Genomic DNA, 16,948 nt, shown 5'->3' with positions numbered 1-16,948 from the left:
AATCATTTATACCATTTACACATACTTATGCCAAATGAATATATTAATATAATATCTGCCATTTTTAATTTGGGATTTGTCTGTTTTTATGCGTTTTAATGATAAGAAAACTTGCGTGTATATGTACCATAATATACAATGCGTTGCCACAGATGTATTGTGCTTTTTATATGCGCATACATTATATAAACACAACAACCTAAATTTTATGTGTTGTACCTGTTTTCAGGTTAATGCTTTGCATATTTCTATAAAAATATTTAATTCTTGTATCTATATAAAATTTTATTCATACCATATTTTTAAAGTATATGTAAAACTAAAGACATTCGCAACAGAATTTAGGTATAAACAATTTTATTGAAGGAATTGATGTATGCCATAAAATGGTGTATTTTTAATTTCTTTCAATAAAAACATTTGTGACGTAATGAAATAAACCAATATAAATTATCACTCTAAACGGTGGATCACTCGGCTCATGGGTCGATGAAGAACGCAGCAAACTGTGCGTCATCGTGTGAACTGCAGGACACATGAACATCGACATTTTGAACGCATATCGCAGTCCATGCTGTTTGTACTTTTATTAATTTTATAGTGCTGCTTGGACTACATATGGTTGAGGTTTGTAAGGACTTTGCTAATTAAGTTGTTTAAAATTTTTCGTAGTTTTTAATCATATGGTATATTTTGGATAGATATCCCTGATATGCATAAATTATTAGATATATATATTAAGAAAAAAGATATTGTGAAAAACTTTCAAGCCAAGATGTGTTTGTTTGTAATAATTTTATTGTTACTACATCGAGTAAACAAATGGGTTTCCTTTATCGTAAAATTTAACATTGCATCCAGTGAAATTCGATTCATACAGATGTATGGACGATAAGTACGCTGGAAAGAAAGTTTCTAAAATTTTTGTAATTATTTTAAATATTTGTCATAATTGAAACTTTAACATTTACAATTACTATTTAATATAGTATGTGACTTGTTTTTACTTAATATATTTTTATCGCATAATTATGTTTGCAAGTTATGCATAATATGCATACATAATTTATACATATAAATAAATTATCAAGTTTGTCATCAAAATTAAAGTGTTTATTCCATTATGGTATTAAACAATGTGTGATAAAATATATATTAAGTAAGTGTACATATAAAGATATTTTTGAACGAATTGTATATATTTTCATATAGACATAATATGTGGTGAATCTTAAAAAATGTGAAACGTAAATTACCGAACATGAAATGCTATGTAACAATGGCCATATTCCTTTATATTTAACATTAATATCTATAGTATATTTTTTATTCAAAAATATATTAAGTTGTAATGTAAATACATTTTGTAAATATATATGTATATTTGTACATACAAATTATAAAAACATTATTCTGATTGATCCTGCCAGTAGTTATATGCTTGTCTCAAAGATTAAGCTATGCATGTCTATGTACACACGAATTAACAGTGAAACCGCAAAAGGCTCATTATATCAGTTATGGTTCCTTAGATCGTTAACAGTTACTTGGATAACTGTGGTAATTCTAGAGCTAATACATGCAATTAAAACACGGACCTTTTGGAACGTGTGCTTTTATAGGCTAAAACCAAGCGATCGCAAGATCGTTTTATTGGTTGAACTCTAGATAACATGCAGATCTTATGGTCATGTACCGACGACAGATCTTTCAATGTCTGCCCTATCAACTTTTGATGGTAGTATCTAGGACTACCATGGTTGCAACGAGTAACGGGGAATCAGGGTTCGATTCCGGAGAGGGAGCCTGAGAAACGGCTACCACATCTAAGGAAGGCAGCAGGCGCGTAAATTACCCACTCCCAGCTCGTGGAGGTAGTGACGAAAAATAACAATACAGGACTCATATCCGAGGCCCTGTAATTGGAATAAGTACACTTTAAATCCTTTAACAAGGACCTATTGGAGGGCAAGTCTGGTGCCAGCAGCCGCGGTAATTCCAGCTCCAATAGCGTATATTAGAGTTGTATTATTGGATAGATATCCCTGATATCCCTGATATGCATAAATTATTAGATATATATATTAAGAAAAAAAAGATAATTGTGAAACTTTTCAAGCCAAGATGTGTTGTTTGTAATAATTTTATTGTTACTACATCGAGTAAACAATGGGTTTCCTTTTATCGTAAAATTTAACAATTGCATCCAGTGGAAATTCGATTCATACAGATGTATGGACGATTAGTACGCTGGAAAAAAAGTTTCTAAAATTTTTGAAATTATTTTAAATATTTGTCATAATTGAAACTTTAACATTTTACATACTATTTAATATAGTATGTGACTTGTTTTACTTAATATATTTTTATCGCATAATTATGTTTGCAAGTTATGCATAATATGCATACATAATTTATACATATAAGAAATTATCAAGTTTGTCATCAAAATTAAAGTGTTTATTCCATTATGGTATTAAAACAATGTGTGATAAAATATATATTAAGTAAGTGTACATATAAAGATATTTTTGAACGAATTGTATATATTTTCATATAGATATAATATGTGGTGAATCTTAAAAAATGTGAAACGTAAATTACCGAACATGAAATGCTATGTAACCATCTATATCTATAGTATATTTTTTATTCAAAAATATATTAAGTTGTAATGTAAATACATTTTGTAAATATGTATGTATATTTTGTACATACAAATTATAAAAACATTATTCTGATTGATCCTGCCAGTAGTTATATGCTTGTCTCAAAGATTAAGCTATGCATGTCTAAGTACACACGAATTAACAGTGAAACCGCAAAAGGCTCATTATATCAGTTATGGTTCCTTAGATCGTTAACAGTTACTTGGATAACTGTGGTAATTCTAGAGCTAATACATGCAATTAAAACACGGACCTTTTGGAACGTGTGCTTTTATTAGGCTAAAACCAAGCGATCGCAAGATCGTTTTATTGGTTGAACTCTAGATAACATGCAGATCTTATGGTCTTGTACCGACGACAGATCTTTCAAATGTCTGCCCTATCAACTTTTGATGGTAGTATCTAGGACTACCATGGTTGCAACGGGTAACGGGGAATCAGGGTTCGATTCCGGAGAGGGAGCCTGAGAAGAACGGCTACCACATCTAAGGAAGGCAGCAGGCGCGTAAATTACCCACTCCCAGCTCGTGGAGGTAGTGACGAAAAATAACAATACAGGACTCATATCCGAGGCCCTGTAATTGGAATAAGTACACTTTTAATCCTTTAACAGGGACTTATTGGTGGGCAAGTCTGGTGCCAGCAGCCGCGGTAATTCCAGCTCCAATAGCGTATATTAAAGTTGTTGCGGTTAAAACGTTCGTAGTTGAACTTGTGCTTCATACGGGTAGTACAACTTACAATTGTAGTTAATACTATACCTTTATGTATGTAAGCGTATTACCGGTGGAGTTCTTATATTAAATTAAATACTTGTATATTTTTATATATTCGTTGTAGTTAAAAGCCTGCAATAGTGCTCTTTATCGAGTGTTATTGTGGGCCGGTACAATTACTTTGAACAAATTAGAGTGATTTAAGCAGGCCTCAAATGCCTGAATATTCTGTACATGGGATAATGAAATAAGACCTCTGTTCTGCTTTCATTGGTTGGATGGATGGATCAAGAGGTACTGATTAATAGAAACAGTTTGGGGGCATTAGTATTACGACGCGAGAGGTGAAATTCTTGGACCGTCGTAAGACTTGCTTAAGCGAAAGCATTTGCCAAAGATGCTTTCATTAATCAAGAACGAAAGTTAGAGGTTCGAAGCCGATCAGATACCGCCCTAGCTCTAACCATAAACGATGCCAGCTAGCAATTGGGTGTAGCTACTTTTATGGCTCTCTCAGTCGCTTCCCGGGAAACCAAAGCTTTTGGGCTCCGGGGGAAGTATGGTTGCAAAGCTGAAACTTAAAGGAATTGACGGAAGGGCACCGCCACGATTGTAGCCTGCGGCTTTATTTTTACTCAACACGGGAAAACTTACCAGGTTCGAACATAAGTGTGTATGTCCGATCGACAGCTCTTTATCGAATCTATGGGTGGTGGTGCATGGCCGTTCTTAGTTCGTGGAGTGATTTGTCTGGTTAATTCCGATAGCGAACAAGACTCAAATATATTAAATAGATATTTTCAGGATTATGGTGTTGAAGCTTATATAGCGTTCATTCAAAGTGGCAGTAAAAATGTTTATTGTGTTTGAATGTGTTTATATAAGTGGAGCCGTACCTGTTGGTTTGCCCCATTATAAGGATACTAGCTTCTGAAATGGACAAACTGCGTCTAGCAATAATGAGATTGAGCAATAACAGGTCTGTGATGTCCTTAGATGTCCTGGGCTGCATGCGCGCTACAATGAAAGTATCAACGTGTATTTCCTAGACCGAGAGGTCCGGGTAAGCCGCTGAACCACTTTCATGCTTGGGATTGTGAACTGAAACTGTTCACATGAACTTGGAATTCCCAGTAAATTACGTCCCTGCCCTTTGTACACACTGCCCGTAGCTGCTACCGATTGAATTATTTAGTGAGATCTCCGGACGTGATCACTGTGACGCCTTGTGTGTTGCGTTTGTTCCCCAAAAGTTGACCGAACTTGATTATTTACAGGTGAAGGATCATTATTGTATAATGTTCATTTTTATATATAAAAATAAGTAAAATTTTTCTGAATATAAATGAATAATCATTTATACCATTTACACATACTTATGCCAAATGAATATATATTAATATAATATCTGCCATTTTTAATTTGGGATTTGTCTGTTTTTATGCGTTTTAATGATGAAAAACTTGCGTGTATATGTACCATAATATACATGCGTTGCACAGATGTATTGTGCATTTTTATATGCGCATACATTATATAAACACAACAACCTAAATTTTATGTGTTGTACCTGTTTTCAGGTTAATGCTTTGCATATTTCTATAAAAATATTTAATTCTTGTATCTATATAAAAATTTTATTCATACCATATTTTTAAAGTATATGTAAAACTAAGACATTTCGCAACAGAATTTAGGTATAAACAATTTTATTGAAGGAATTGATGTATGCCAGTAAAATGGTGTATTTTTAATTTCTTTCAATAAAAACATTTGTGACGTAATGAAATAAACCAATATAAATTATCACTCTAAACGGTGGATCACTCGGCTCATGGGTCGATGAAGAACGCAGCAAACTGTGCGTCATCGTGTGAACTGCAGGACACATGAACATCGACATTTTGAACGCATATCGCAGTCCATGCTGTTTTGTACTTTTATTAATTTTATAGTGCTGCTTGGACTACATATGGTTGAGGTTTGTAAGACTTTGCTAATTAAGTTGTCTAAAATTTTTCGTAGTTTTTAAGCATATGGTATATTATTGGATAGATATCCCTGATATGCATAAATTATTAGATATATATATTAAGAAAAAAAGATAATTGTGAAACTTTCAAGCCAAGATGTGTTGTTTGTAATAATTTTATTGTTACTACATCGAGTAAACAAATGGGTTTCCTTTTATCGTAAAATTTAACAATTGCATCCAGTGGAAATTCGATTCATACAGATGTATGGACGATAAGTACGCTGGAAAGAAAGTTTCTAAAATTTTTGAAATTATTTTTAAATATTTGTCATAATTGAAACTTTAACATTTTACATACTATTTAATATAGTATGTGACTTGTTTTACTTAATATATTTTTATCGCATAATTATGTTTGCAAGTTATGCATAATATGCATACATAATTTATACATATAAATAAATTATCAAGTTTGTCATCAAAATTAAAGTGTTTATTCCATTATGGTATTAAACAATGTGTGATAAAATATATATTAAGTAAGTGTACATATAAAGATATTTTTGAACGAATTGTATATATTTTCATATAGACATAATATGTGGTGAATCTTAAAAAATGTGAAACGTAAATTACCGAACATGAAATGCTATGTAACAATGGCCATATTCGTTTATATTTAACATTAATATCTATAGTATATTTTTTATTCAAAAATATATTAAGTTGTAATGTAAATACATTTTGTAAATATATATGTATATTTTGTACATACAAATTATAAAAACATTATTCTGATTGATCCTGCCAGTAGTTATATGCTTGTCTCAAAGATTAAGCTATGCATGTCTAAGTACACACGAATTAACAGTGAAACCGCAAAAGGCTCATTATATCAGTTATGGTTCCTTAGATCGTTAACAGTTACTTGGATAACTGTGGTAATTCTAGAGCTAATACATGCAATTAAAACACGGACCTTTTGGAACGTGTGCTTTTATTAGGCTAAAACCAAGCGATCGCAAGATCGTTTTATTGGTTGAACTCTAGATAACATGCAGATCTTATGGTCTTGTACCGACGACAGATCTTTCAAATGTCTGCCCTATCAACTTTTGATGGTAGTATCTAGGACTACCATGGTTGCAACGAGTAACGGGGAATCAGGGTTCGATTCCGGAGAGGGAGCCTGAGAAACGGCTACCACATCTAAGGAAGGCAGCAGGCGCGTAAATTACCCACTCCCAGCTCGTGGAGGTAGTGACGAAAAATAACAATACAGGACTCATATCCGAGGCCCTGTAATTGGAATAAGTACACTTTAAATCCTTTAACAAGGACCTATTGGAGGGCAAGTCTGGTGCCAGCAGCCGCGGTAATTCCAGCTCCAATAGCGTATATTAAAGTTGTATTATTGGATAGATATCCCTGATATCCCTGATATGCATAAATTATTAGATATATATATTAAGAAAAAAAGATAATTGTGAAACTTTCAAGCCAAGATGTGTTGTTTGTAATAATTTTATTGTTACTACATCGAGTAAACAAATGGGTTTCCTTTTATCGTAAAATTTAACAATTGCATCCAGTGGAAATTCGATTCATACAGATGTATGGACGATTAGTACGCTGGAAAAAAAGTTTCTAAAATTTTTGAAATTATTTTAAATATTTGTCATAATTGAAACTTTAACATTTTACATACTATTTAATATAGTATGTGACTTGTTTTACTTAATATATTTTTATCGCATAATTATGTTTGCAAGTTATGCATAATATGCATACATAATTTATACATATAAATAAATTATCAAGTTTGTCATCAAAATTAAAGTGTTTATTCCATTATGGTATTAAACAATGTGTGATAAAATATATATTAAGTAAGTGTACATATAAAGATATTTTTGAACGAATTGTATATATTTTCATATAGACATAATATGTGGTGAATCTTAAAAAATGTGAAACGTAAATTACCGAACATGAAATGCTATGTAACAATGGCCATATTCGTTTATATTTAACATTAATATCTATAGTATATTTTTTATTCAAAAATATATTAAGTTGTAATGTAAATACATTTTGTAAATATATATGTATATTTTGTACATACAAATTATAAAAAAATTATTCTGATTGATCCTGCCAGTAGTTATATGCTTGTCTCAAAGATTAATGCATGTCTTTATAAGTACACACGAATTAACAGTGAAACCGCAAAAGGCTCATTATATCAGTTATGGTTCCTTAGATCGTTAACAGTTACTTGGATAACTGTGGTAATTCTAGAGCTAATACATGCAATTAAAACACGGACCTTTTGGAACGTGTGCTTTTATTAGGCTAAAACCAAGCGATCGCAAGATCGTTTTATTGGTTGAACTCTAGATAACATGCAGATCTTATGGTCTTGTACCGACGACAGATCTTTCAAATGTCTGCCCTATCAACTTTTGATGGTAGTATCTAGGACTACCATGGTTGCAACGGGTAACGGGGAATCAGGGTTCGATTCCGGAGAGGGAGCCTGAGAAACGGCTACCACATCTAAGGAAGGCAGCAGGCGCGTAAATTACCCACTCCCAGCTCGTGGAGGTAGTGACGAAAAATAACAATACAGGACTCATATCCGAGGCCCTGTAATTGGAATAAGTACACTTTAAATCCTTTAACAAGGACCTATTGGAGGGCAAGTCTGGTGCCAGCAGCCGCGGTAATTCCAGCTCCAATAGCGTATATTAAAGTTGTTGCGGTTAAAACGTTCGTAGTTGAGCTTGTGCTTCATACGGGTAGTACAACTTACAATTGTAGTTAGTACTATACCTTTATGTATGTAAGCGTATTACCGGTGGAGTTCTTATATTAAATTAAATACTTGTATATTTTTATATATTCGTTGTAGTTAAAAGCCTGCAATAGTGCTCTTTATCGAGTGTTATTGTGGGCCGGTACAATTACTTTGAACAAATTAGAGTGATTTAAGCAGGCCTCAAATGCCTGAATATTCTGTACATGGGATAATGAAATAAGGCCTCTGTTCTGCTTTCATTGGTTGGATGGATGGATCAAGAGGTACTGATTAATAGAAACAGTTTGGGGGCATTAGTATTACGACGCGAGAGGTGAAATTCTTGGACCGTCGTAAGACTTGCTTAAGCGAAAGCATTTGCCAAAGATGCTTTCATTAATCAAGAACGAAAGTTAGAGGTTCGAAGCCGATCAGATACCGCCCTAGCTCTAACCATAAACGATGCCAGCTAGCAATTGGGTGTAGCTACTTTTATGGCTCTCTCAGTCGCTTCCCGGGAAACCAAAGCTTTTGGGCTCCGGGGGAAGTATGGTTGCAAAGCTGAAACTTAAAGGAATTGACGGAAGGGCACCGCCACGAGTGTAGCCTGCGGCTTTATTTTACTCAACACGGGAAAACTTACCAGGTTCGAACATAAGTGTGTATGTCCGATCGACAGCTCTTTCTCGAATCTATGGGTGGTGGTGCATGGCCGTTCTTAGTTCGTGGAGTGATTTGTCTGGTTAATTCCGATAACGAACGAGACTCAAATATATTAAATAGATATCTTCAGGATTATGGTGTTGAAGCTTATAAAGCGTTCATTCATAGTGGCAGTAAAATGTTTATTGTGTTTGAATGTGTTTATATAAGTGGAGCCCTACCTGTTGGTTTGCCCCATTATAAGGATACTAGCTTCTGAAATGGACAAACTGCGTCTAGCAATAATGAGATTGAGCAATAACAGGTCTGTGATGTCCTTAGATGTCCTGGGCTGCACGCGCGCTACAATGAAAGTATCAACGTGTATTTCCTAGACCGAGAGGTCCGGGTAAGCCGCTGAGCCACTTTCATGCTTGGGATTGTGAACTGAAACTGTTCACATGAACTTGGAATTCCCAGTAAATAACGTCCCTGCCCTTTGTACACAGTGCCCGTCGCTGCTACCGATTGAATTATTTAGTGAGATCTCCGGACGTGATCACTGTGACGCCTTGTGTGTTGCGTTTGTTCCGCAAAAGTTGACCGAACTTGATTATTCATTTTTATTCATTTTATATATAGAAATAAGTAAAATTTTTCTGAATATAAATGAATAATCATTTAAAACATTTACACATACTTATGCCAAATTAATATATATTAATATAATATCTGCCATTTTTAATATGGGATTTGTCTGTTTTTATGCGTTTTAATGATGAAAAACTTGCGTGTATATGTACCATAATATACATGCATTGCACAGATGTATTGTTCATTTTTATATGCGCATACATTATATAAACACAACAACCTAAATTTTATGTGTTGTACCTGTTTTCAGGTTAATGCTTTGCATATTTCTATACAAATATTTAATTCTTGTATCTATATAAAAATTTTATTCATACCATATTTTTAAAGTATATGTAAAACTAAGACATTTCGCAACACAATTTAGGTATAAACAATTTTATTGAAGGAATTGATGTATGCCAGTAAAATGGTGTATTTTAATTTCTTTCAATAAAAACATTTGTGACGTAATGAAATAAACCAATATAAATTATCACTCTAAGCGGTGGATCACTCGGCTCATGGGTCGATGAAGAACGCAGCAAACTGTGCGTCATCGTGTGAACTGCAGGACACATGAACATCGACATTTTGAACGCATATCGCAGTCCATGCTGTTTTGTACTTTAATTAATTTTATAGTGCTGCTTGGACTACATATGGTTGAGGGTTGTAACACTTTGCTAATTAAGTTGTTTAAAATTTTTCGAAGTTTCAAGCATATGGTATATTATTGGATAGATATCCCTGATATCCCTGATATGCATAAATTATTAGATATCGTTATTTGTTATGTTGTATAACATTTGGCTTACGATATTAAGAAAAAAAGATAATTGTAAAACTTTCAAGCCAAGATGTGTTGTTTGTAATAATTTTATTGTTACTACATCGAGTAAACAAATGGGTTTCCTTTTATCGTAAAATTTAACAATTGCATCCAGTGGAAATTCGATTCATACAGATGTATGGACGATTAGTACGCTGGAAAAAAAGTTTCTAAAATTTTTGAAATTATTTTAAATATTTGTCATAATTGAAACTTTAACATTTTACATACTATTTAATATAGTATGTGACTTGTTTTACTTAATATATTTTTATCGCATAATTATGTTTGCAAGTTATGCATACATAATTTATACATATAAATAAATTATCAAGTTTGTCATCAAAATTAAAGTGTTTATTCCATTATGGTATTAAACAATGTGTGATAAAATATATATTAAGTAAGTGTACATATAAAGATATTTTTGAACGAATTGTATATATTTTCATATAGACATAATATGTGGTGAATCTTAAAAAATGTGAAACGTAAATTACCGAACATGAAATGCTATGTAACCATCTATATCTATAATATATTTTTTATTCAAAAATATATTAAGTTGTAATGTAAATACATTTTGTAAATATGTATGTATATTTTGTACATACAAATTATAAAAACATTATTCTGATTGATCCTGCCAGTAGTTATATGCTTGTCTCAAAGATTAAGCTATGCATGTCTAAGTACACACGAATTAACAGTGAAACCGCAAAAGGCTCATTATATCAGTTATGGTTCCTTAGATCGTTAACAGTTACTTGGATAACTGTGGTTATTCTAGAGCTAATACATGCAATTAAAACACGGACCTTTTGGAACGTGTGCTTTTATTAGGCTAAAACCAAGCGATCGCAAGATCGTTTTATTGGTTGAACTCTAGATAACATGCAGATCGTATGGTCTTGTACCGACGACAGATCTTTCAAATGTCTGCCCTATCAACTTTTGATGGTAGTATCTAGGACTACCATGGTTGCAACGGGTAACGGGGAATCAGGGTTCGATTCCGGAGAGGGAGCCTGAGAAACGGCTACCACATCTAAGGAAGGCAGCAGGCGCGTAAATTACCCACTCCCAGCTCGTGGAGGTAGTGACGAAAAATAACAATACAGGACTCATATCCGAGGCCCTGTAATTGGAATAAGTACACTTTAAATCCTTTAACAAGGACCTATTGGAGGGCAAGTCTGGTGCCAGCAGCCGCGGTAATTCCAGCTCCAATAGCGTATATTAAAGTTGTTGCGGTTAAAACGTTCGTAGTTGAACTTGTGCTTCATACGGGTAGTACAACTTACAATTGTAGTTAGTACTATACCTTTATGTATGTAAGCGTATTACCGGTGGAGTTCTTATATTAAATTAAATACTTGTATATTTTTACATATTCGTTGTAGTTAAAAGCCTGCAATAGTGCTCTTTATCGAGTGTTATTGTGGGCCGGTACAATTACTTTGAACAAATTAGAGTGCTTTAAGCAGGCCTCAAATGCCTGAATATTCTGTACATGGGATAATGAAATAAGACCTCTGTTCTGCTCTCATTGGTTGGATGGATGGATCAAGAGGTACTGATTAATAGAAACAGTTTGGGGGCATTAGTATTACGACGCGAGAGGTGAAATTCTTGGACCGTCGTAAGACTTGCTTAAGCGAAAGCATTTGCCAAAGATGTTTTAATTAATCAAGAACAAAAGTTAGAGGTTCGAAGGCGATCAGATACCGCCCTAGCTCTAACCATAAACGATGCCAGCTAGCAATTGGGTGTAGCTACTTTTATGGCTCTCTCAGTCGCTTCCCGGGAAACCAAAGCTTTTGGGCTCCGGGGGAAGTATGGTTGCAAAGCTGAAACTTAAAGGAATTGACGGAAGGGCACCGCCACGAGTGTAGCCTGCGGCTTTATTTTACTCAACACGGGAAAACTTACCAGGTTCGAACATAAGTGTGTATGTCCGATCGATAGCTCTTTATCGAATCTATGGGTGGTGGTGCATGGCCGTTCTTAGTTCGTGGAGTGATTTGTCTGGTTAATTCCGATAGCGAACAAGACTCAAATATATTAAATAGATATTTTCAGGATTATGGTGTTGAAGCTTATATAGCGTTCATTCAAAGTGGCAGTAAAATGTTTATTGTGTTTGAATGTGTTTATATAAGTGGAGCCCTACCTGTTGGTTTGCCCCATTATAAGGATACTAGCTTCTGAAATGGACAAACTGCGTCTAGCAATAATGAGATTGAGCAATAACAGGTCTGTGATGTCCTTAGATGTCCTGGGCTGCATGCGCGCTACAATGAAAGTATCAACGTGTATTTCCTAGACCGAGAGGTCCGGGTAAGCCGCTGAACCACTTTCATGCTTGGGATTGTGAACTGAAACTGTTCACATGAACTTGGAATTCCCAGTAAATTACGTCCCTGCCCTTTGTACATACTGCCCGTCGCTGCTACCGATTGAATTATTTAGTGAGATCTCCGGACGTGATCACTGTGACGCCTTGTGTGTTGCGTTTGTTCCCCAAAAGTTGACCGAACTTGATTATTTACAGGTGAAGGATCATTATTGTATAATGTTCATTTTTATATATAGAAATAAGTAAAATTTTTCTGAATATAAATGAATAATCATTTATACCATTTACACATACTTATGCCAAATGAATATATATTAATATAATATCTGCCATTTTTAATTTGGGATTTGTCTGTTTTTATGCGTTTTAATGATGAAAAACTTGCGTGTATATGTACCATAATATACATGCGTTGCACAGATGTATTGTGCATTTTTATATGCGCATACATTATATAAACGCAACAACCTAAATTTTATGTGTTGTACCTGTTTTCAGGTTAATGCTTTGCATATTTCTATACAAATATTTAATTCTTGTATCTATATAAAAATTTTATTCATACCATATTTTTAAAGTATATGTAAAACTAAGACATTTCGCAACAGAATTTAGGTATAAACAATTTTATTGAAGGAATTGATGTATGCCAGTAAAATGGTGTATTTTTAATTTCTTTCAATAAAAACATTTGTGACGTAATGAAATAAACCAATATAAATTATCACTCTAAACGGTGGATCACTCGGCTCATGGGTCGATGAAGAACGCAGCAAACTGTGCGTCATCGTGTGAACTGCAGGACACATGAACATCGACATTTTGAACGCATATCGCAGTCCATGCTGTTTTGTACTTTTATTAATTTTATAGTGCTGCTTGGACTACATATGGTTGAGGTTTGTAAGACTTTGCTAATTAAGTTGTTTAAAATTTTTCGTAGTTTTTAAGCATATGGTATATTATTGGATAGATATCCCTGATATGCATAAATTATTAGATATATATATTAAGAAAAAAAGATAATTGTGAAACTTTCAAGCCAAGATGTGTTGTTTGTAATAATTTTATTGTTACTACATCGAGTAAACAAATGGGTTTCCTTTTATCGTAAAATTTAACAATTGCATCCAGTGGAAATTCGATTCATACAGATGTATGGACGATAAGTACGCTGGAAAGAAAGTTTCTAAAATTTTTGTAATTATTTTAAATATTTGTCATAATTGAAACTTTAACATTTTACATACTATTTAATATAGTATGTGACTTGTTTTACTTAATATATTTTTATCGCATAATTATGTTTGCAAGTTATGCATACATAATTTATACATATAAATAAATTATCAAGTTTGTCATCAAAATTAAAGTGTTTATTCCATTATGGTATTAAACAATGTGTGATAAAATATATATTAAGTAAGTGTACATATAAAGATATTTTTGAACGAATTGTATATATTTTCATATAGACATAATATGTGGTGAATCTTAAAAAATGTGAAACGTAAATTACCGAACATGAAATGCTATGTAACAATGGCCATATTCGTTTATATTTAACATTAATATCTATAGTATATTTTTTATTCAAAAATATATTAAGTTGTAATGTAAATACATTTTGTAAATATGTATGTATATTTTGTACATACAAATTATAAAAACATTATTCTGATTGATCCTGCCAGTAGTTATATGCTTGTCTCAAAGATTAAGCTATGCATGTCTAAGTACACACGAATTAACAGTGAAACCGCAAAAGGCTCATTATATCAGTTATGGTTCCTTAGATCGTTAACAGTTACTTGGATAACTGTGGTAATTCTAGAGCTAATACATGCAATTAAAACACGGACCTTTTGGAACGTGTGCTTTTATTAGGCTAAAACCAAGCGATCGCAAGATCGTTTTATTGGTTGAACTCTAGATAACATGCACATCTTATGGTCTTGTACCGACGACAGATCTTTCAAATGTCTGCCCTATCAACTTTTGATGGTAGTATCTAGGACTACCATGGTTGCAACGGGTAACGGGGAATCAGGGTTCGATTCCGGAGAGGGAGCCTGAGAAACGGCTACCACATCTAAGGAAGGCAGCAGGCGCGTAAATTACCCACTCCCAGCTCGTGGAGGTAGTGACGAAAAATAACAATACAGGACTCATATCCGAGGCCCTGTAATTGGAATAAGTACACTTTAAATCCTTTAACAAGGACCTATTGGAGGGCAAGTCTGGTGCCAGCAGCCGCGGTAATTCCAGCTCCAATAGCGTATATTAAAGTTGTTGCGGTTAAAACGTTCGTAGTTGAACTTGTGCTTCATACGGGTAGTACAACTTACAATTGTAGTTAGTACTATACCTTTATGTATGTAAGCGTATTACCGGTGGAGTTCTTATATTAAATTAAATACTTTTATATTTTTATATATTCGTTGTAGTTAAAAGCCTGCAATAGTGCTCTTTATCGAGTGTTATTGTGGGCCGGTACAATTACTTTGAACAAATTAGAGTGATTTAAGCAGGCCTCAAATGCCTGAATATTCTGTACATGGGATAATGAAATAAGACCTCTGTTCTGCTTTCATTGGTTGGATGGATGGATCAAGAGGTACTGATTAATAGAAACAGTTTGGGGGCATTAGTATTACGACGCGAGAGGTGAAATTCTTGGACCGTCGTAAGACTTGCTTAAGCGAAAGCATTTGCCAAAGATGCTTTCATTAATCAAGAACGAAAGTTAGAGGTTCGAAGCCGATCAGATACCGCCCTAGCTCTAACCATAAACGATGCCAGCTAGCAATTGGGTGTAGCTACTTTTATGGCTCTCTCAGTCGCTTCCCGGGAAACCAAAGCTTTTGGGCTCCGGGGGAAGTATGGTTGCAAAGCTGAAACTTAAAGGAATTGACGGAAGGGCACCGCCACGAGTGTAGCCTGCGGCTTTATTTTACTCAACACGGGAAAACTTACCAGGTTCGAACATAAGTGTGTATGTCCGATCGACAGCTCTTTCTCGAATCTATGGGTGGTGGTGCATGGCCGTTCTTAGTTCGTGGAGTGATTTGTCTGGTTAATTCCGATAACGAACGAGACTCAAATATATTAAATAGATATCTTCAGGATTATGGTGTTGAAGCTTATATAGCGTTCATTCATAGTGGCAGTAAAATGTTTATTGTGTTTGAATGTGTTTATATAAGTGGAGCCGTACCTGTTGGTTTGCCCCATTATAAGGATACTAGCTTCTGAAATGGACAAACTGCGTCTAGCAATAATGAGATTGAGCAATAACAGGTCTGTGATGTCCTTAGATGTCCTGGGCTGCACGCGCGCCAAAATGAAAGTATCAACGTGTATTTCCTAGACCGAGAGGTCCGGGTAAGCCGCTGAACCACTTTCATGCTTGGGATTGTGAACTGAAACTGTTCACATGAACTTGGAATTCCCAGTAAATAACGTCCCTGCCCTTTGTACACAGTGCCCGTCGCTGCTACCGATTGAATTATTTAGTGAGATCTCCGGACGTGATCACTGTGACGCCTTGTGTGTTGCGTTTGTTCCGCAAAAGTTGATCGAACTTGATTATTCATTTTTATTCATTTTTATATATAGAAATAAGTAAAATTTTTTTGAATATAAATGAATAATCATTTAAAACATTTACACATACTTATGCCAAATTAATATATATTAATATAATATCTGCCATTTTTAATTTGGGATTTGTCTGTTTTTATGCGTTTTAATGATGAAAAACTTGCGTGTATATGTACCATAATATACATGCATTGCACAGATGTATTGTTCATTTTTATATGCGCATACATTATATAAACACAACAACCTACATTTTATGTGTTGTACCTATTTTCAGTATAATGCTTTGCATATTTCTATACAAATATTTAATTCTTGTATCTATATAAAAATTTTATTCATACCATATTTTTAAAGTATATGTAAAACTAAGACATTTCGCAACACAATTTAGGTATAAACAATTTTATTGAAGGAATTGATGTATGCCAGTAAAATGGTGTATTTTTAATTTCTTTCAATAAAAACATTTGTGACGTAATGAAATAAACCAATATAAATTATCACTCTAAGCGGTGGATCACTCGGCTCATGGGTCGATGAAGAACGCAGCAAACTGTGCGTCATCGTGTGAACTGCAGGACACATGAACATCGACATTTTGAACGCATATCGCAGTCCATGCTGTTTTGTACTTTAATTAATTTTATAGTGCTGCTTGGACTACATAAGGTTGAGGGTTGTAAGACTTTGCTAATTAAGTTGTTTAAAATTTTTCG

General features: G+C 34.0%; 1 non-coding gene and 4 pseudogenes across 1 annotated transcript; all 5 read left to right on the top strand.

Annotated features, from left to right (window-relative positions):
- Positions 1-454: 454 nt before the first annotated feature.
- On the top strand, positions 455-606 carry LOC116650122 (5.8S ribosomal RNA; annotated as a pseudogene).
- A 4,586-nt stretch (positions 607-5,192) lies between these two features.
- Positions 5,193-5,345, top strand: LOC116650116 (5.8S ribosomal RNA; annotated as a pseudogene).
- A 4,587-nt stretch (positions 5,346-9,932) lies between these two features.
- On the top strand, positions 9,933-10,111 carry LOC116650114 (5.8S ribosomal RNA). The gene has a single exon (XR_004303117.1). It is a non-coding gene; the product is annotated as a 5.8S ribosomal RNA (ribosomal RNA).
- Positions 10,112-13,351: 3,240 nt separating this feature from the next.
- Positions 13,352-13,504, top strand: LOC6636948 (5.8S ribosomal RNA; annotated as a pseudogene).
- Positions 13,505-16,733: 3,229 nt separating this feature from the next.
- LOC116650115 (5.8S ribosomal RNA) lies at positions 16,734-16,886 on the top strand (annotated as a pseudogene).
- Positions 16,887-16,948: the final 62 nt, after the last annotated feature.

The sequence above is a fragment of the Drosophila virilis genome, unplaced genomic scaffold (genome assembly GCF_030788295.1).
Source record: "Drosophila virilis strain 15010-1051.87 unplaced genomic scaffold, Dvir_AGI_RSII-ME tig00001981, whole genome shotgun sequence".
NCBI classification, from domain to species: Eukaryota; Metazoa; Arthropoda; class Insecta; order Diptera; family Drosophilidae; genus Drosophila; species Drosophila virilis.
The sequence above is the reverse complement of the archived record's forward strand: the minus strand, read 5'-3'. Positions and strand labels throughout refer to the sequence as shown.